The sequence below is a fragment of the Eptesicus fuscus genome, chromosome 4 (assembly GCF_027574615.1).
Source record: "Eptesicus fuscus isolate TK198812 chromosome 4, DD_ASM_mEF_20220401, whole genome shotgun sequence".
In the NCBI taxonomy this organism is placed as follows: Eukaryota; Metazoa; Chordata; class Mammalia; order Chiroptera; family Vespertilionidae; genus Eptesicus; species Eptesicus fuscus.
In genome coordinates, this window is record NC_072476.1 from 50,599,211 (window position 1) to 50,604,056 (window position 4,846).

Here is a 4,846-nt window from a genome sequence, read left to right on the forward strand (position 1 = left end):
AAGAAGCGGTTAGGGGCAATCAGGAAGGTAAGCAGGCAAGCAGTTGGGAGCCAGCAGTCCTGGATTGTGAGAGGGATGTCCGACTGCCCGTTTAGGCCCGGGCCCGGACAATCGGACATCCCTTGAGGGGTCCCAGATTGGAGAGGGTGCAGGCTGGGCTGAGGGACACCCGCCCCCCATGCACGAATTTTGTGCACCGGACCTCTAGTATATATATAAGATGAGAAAGAAAGAAAGGTATAAGATTTCTTAACTAAATATCAGTAGTTATTATCTCCATGCAAAAGAATCATGGTTGGTTTTTCTATTTGTGCCTTACTGTATTATCCAAACTTTCCAGAATTCCCTAATTTAGCTAAGAAAATAGAAAAGCAGACATGATTTTGAAATGCAGCATTCTAAAATGAATAAATACAAAAGTTTAAATGACAAAAAGTACTGTAATACATCAAAAGGCCACTATTCCCCCCTCTCTTGCTGTTTTGTTGTTGTTGGTTTAACCACAAGGGACCATATTTGTTCTTCTCTCCCTCTCATATAGACCTTAGGTGTTGAACTGTTTCATCTACCAAACAAAATTAAGTAAAGGTTAATTAATGTGTTTTCTCAATTTTCTTCACAAAATTATAGTTGTTAATCTTAGCTGAGGAAATAGTTGTCACCAAGCTGAATTGATATAATTTTATAAAAAATTAAAAAATGCAGTCTTGCAGTCACTGAGCAGCATCGTTACAGGAAAATATGCCAGGTCCTTCCCCAAGTCAGAGTGAAATCATGAAGGGCAAGGACCACCATGGCCTTCGTGTGTTTGCCTGGAGTGACCAAGTTGTTTAAAAACCTTAGAATTTGTACTATCTCCCAATTTTTTGTCCTGCTTTCTAGAGAATTTCCTTAACTTTATTTTCTATGTAATTTTTACATTTTAACTGTCTTCCTGCTCCCACCCCCCAAAAAACAAACAAACAAACAAACAAACAAACACTATTTCTTGTTCTCTGTTCTTTGTTTTTCATTCCTTCTATTTCATGGAAATCACTCACTATCTATTCTCTTAAGTTTCTTGCGGGGAAATGATGGTCTTTTGTTTCATTTTGTTCTTTTTTAGAGTTCTTCAAATGTGTTGTGATACTAACCTAACCTTTTTTTAGCCTTTCAAATTTTTTCATGGAGAATAATGGATATTCAGTAATGTGCACTGATACTCAATATATAACTTGATGAATTTTTACACATGTATGAAATCATGTAACCAACACATGATCAAGGTAGAAAACATTTTCAGCTTCATAGATCAGACTAGCCTCCTCAAGGTAATCACTATTCTAACTTCTAAGAATATAGATAGCTTGACCTACACTTAAGCTTAATATAAATTAAATCATGTAATATATATGTTTTTACATCTGCATTTCACTAAAAATATTTCCTCTGAGGTTTACGCATGCTGTTGCATATAGTAGTAGTTCATTCTTCTTTAAACTTTTTTTTTAACTGTTTAGTATTCTACCATTTAATTATACTACACTTTATCCATTTTCCTACTGATGGGGATTTTGATTATTTACAATTTAAGGCTGTTATGAAGAAATACTATGAATATTTTTACATGTGTTTTGGTAGACATTTGAACTCATTTCTCTTGGGTATATACCCATGAATAGAATTGCTGATGTATTTAAATTTAGTACATACTGCCAAAGAATTTTCCCATGTGGTTACTTCAATTTATATTCACATCAACTAGCAAAGTTTGAGAGTTCAAATTGCTCATAATCCTCACCGAAACTTGATATGGACAGTCTTTTTAATTTTAACCATTTTGGTGGTTTTACAGTAATATCCCATTGTCATTTTAAATTACATATCCCTGATGACTAGGGACATTGAATATTTTTTCCTATGCTTATTGGACATTTACATATACTCTTTTTGATATTTGTTTTCAAGTCTTTTGCTTACTTTTTATAAATTAGGTTGTCTTATTTAATTGAAGGAGTTCTTTGCATGTTCTCATAAGTATTTTTCTTGTTTGGGTATATATATATATATATATATATATATATATATATATATATACTAATAAAAGAGAAACATGCAAATTACTGTCACTGCATTATGCCCAACAGCCAATCAGAGTGAGTATGCAAATTAATCTGAAAAGATGGCAGCAGCCCCACCCCCCAGCCACTCCAGGCCTGTAGGAGTCGGAGAAGTCGGGCGCCAGCGCCTGAGGCTGGCTGCAGCCCAGGAGACAGAGAAGCCGCCTGCCCCATGATCCCAGGCCTGCAGTGGCTGGAGAAGCTGCCTGCCCCATGTCCACCCGCTCCACGTCCTGGGGGAGATGGAGAAACCGGGCCCCAGTGCCTGAGGCTGGCTGCAGCCAGGGAGATGAAGAAGCCACCTGCCCTGTGATCCCCAGCCACAGTCAGCAGCAGAAGCCTCACATTTGCCTGCCCCACGTCCTGGGAGAGACGGAGAAACCGGTCCCCAGTGCCTGAGGCTGGGTACGGCATGGGAGACTAAAAAGGTGCCTGCTCCATGATTCTAGGCTGCAGCCAGCTGGAGAAGTTGCCCACACTGCATCCCAGGGAAGATGGAGAAGCTGCCCACCTGCGGTCCAGGCACTAGCACCTGCGGCTGGCTACAGCCCGGTAAACAGAGAAGCTGCCCACCCTGCAGTCCTGGGCACCAGTACCTGCGGCTGGCTGTGGCCCAGGAGACGGAGAAGCTGCCCACCCTGCGGTCCCGGGCACCAGCACTTGCGGCTGCAGCCCAGGCGAAGCCACCAGCCCACCATCCCCTGTGGCTGCAGCCGGCCTGAGCGCCTATGGCTGACCAGAGGGAGGGAAGCCTGGATCCCGAGTGCTTGTGGTCGGCTGGAGGAGGGAATCCTGGGTCCTGGATGTGGGGATGAGGCAGAGGTGGTTAGAGGCAATCAAGCCAGCAGGGGAGCAGTTAGGGACAATCAGGCAGGCAGGCAGAAGCAGTTAGGGGCAATCAGGCAGGCAGGCAAGTGGTTAAGAGCCAGCAGTTCTGGATTGTGAGAGGGATGTCCGACTGCCAGTTATCTCCTGAGGGGTCCCAGATTGGAGAGGGTGCAGGCCGGGTTGAAGGACACCCTCCCCCCTGTCCCCCGTGCATGAATTTCGTGCACCGGGCCACCACTAGTGTGTGTGTGTGTGTGTGTGTGTGTGTGTGTGTGTGTGTGTATGTATAGTATTAGAGGCCCAGTGCACGAAATTCTGCATGGGTAGGGTCCCTAGGCCTGGCCAGTGATCAGGGCTAATTGGGGCCTTCTGACTGCCAGCCAGGGCCTTCCTTCTAGCTGTCAACTGGGGCCTCCCTTCATTCCACACCACCCCCTGGTGGTCAGTGCACATCATGCGAGTGGTCAAACTCCCAGTCTCCTGGTCAAACTCTGAGGGGACATTTTGCACATTAGCCATATATATATATGCACCGGGTCTCTAATATATATATATTAGAGACCCGGTGCACGAAATTCGTGCACGGAGTGGGGTTGGTGTCCCTCAGCCCAGCCTGCACCCTCTCCAATCTGGGACCCCTCAAGGGATGTCCGACTGCCCGTTTAGGCCCAATCCCAGTAGGATCAGGCCTAAACGGGCAGTCGGACATCCCTCTCACAATCCAGGACTGCTGGCTCCCAACTGCTTGCCTGCCTGCCTTCCTGATTGCCCCTAACCGCTTCTTCCTGCCAGCCTGATAACCCCCTAACCACTCCCCTGCCAGCCTGATTGATGCCTAACTGCTCCCCTGCCAGCCTGTTTGCCCCTAACTTCCCTCTCCTGCAGGCTTGATCGCCCCCAACTTCCCTCCCTTGCAGGCCTGGTCCCTCCCAACTTCCCTCCCCTGCTGGCCTGATTGCCCACAACTGCTCTCCCTTGCAGGCCTGGTCCCTCCAAACTGCCCTTCCCTGCTGGCCATCTTGTGGCGGCCATCTTGTGTCCACCTGGGGGCAGCCATCTTTGACCACATGGGGGCAGCCATCTTGTGTGTTGGAGTGATGGTCAATTTGCATATTACTCTTTCATTAGATAGGATATATATATATGATTTCAGAGAAGAATGGAAAGGGAAAGATGGAAACATCAATGATGAGAGAGAATCATTGATTGGCTGCCTCCTGCATGCCCCACTCCAGGGATCGAGCCCACAACTGGGTATATGCCCTGACTGGGAATCGAACCGTGACCTCCTGGTTCATAGGTCGATGCTCAACCACTGAGCCATGCCAGCCAGGCTATTTTTCACTTTCTTAATGGTGTCTTCTGATAAACCAAGCTCCTTAATTTTAATACATTTCAATATATCAAGCTGCTCTTTTATGATTAGTGCCCTTTTTTTTAAACACTTTTCCAACAAATATTTATTATTAGTTAAGCCATTATTTAGGATCCCATGATGGGATGTATATAGATCCCCCCTCATCTCCCTAGGAGAAGATGGAACAACAGGGGAGGTGGGTAGAACCAGTTCAGATCTCTCCAGGAAACATGCCTTCTGCCCTGTGGTCATCCCAGGACAACACCAGGATATGGGGCAGGGGAATTTGTACACATGCCCGTACCATTTGCACATGAGACATCACTCCCTTTAGCGGTGATTGCCTTCTCACAGCCTTGAAAGTCCAGGTAACTGTGACAACAGTTTCTAGTCTGGTTCTGAGGAAGTAGCTGTAAAAAGGGGCAGTCTTGTGGTTCTTGATTTTGGTCCCAATGTCTTCTGCCATGTTGCTGATGCCTAAAGATGCCCGTGAGGTCACTCACAACTCAATGTGACCCTCAACCATGATTAGTGCCTTTTGTGCTCTTTAATAAATCTTTGC

At 45.7% G+C, this 4,846-nt stretch overlaps 1 pseudogene; it reads right to left on the reverse strand.

Moving 5' to 3' along the window:
* Window positions 1-4,495: 4,495 nt before the first annotated feature.
* On the reverse strand, window positions 4,496-4,750 carry LOC103288734 (cytochrome c oxidase subunit 6B1-like; annotated as a pseudogene).
* Window positions 4,751-4,846: the final 96 nt, after the last annotated feature.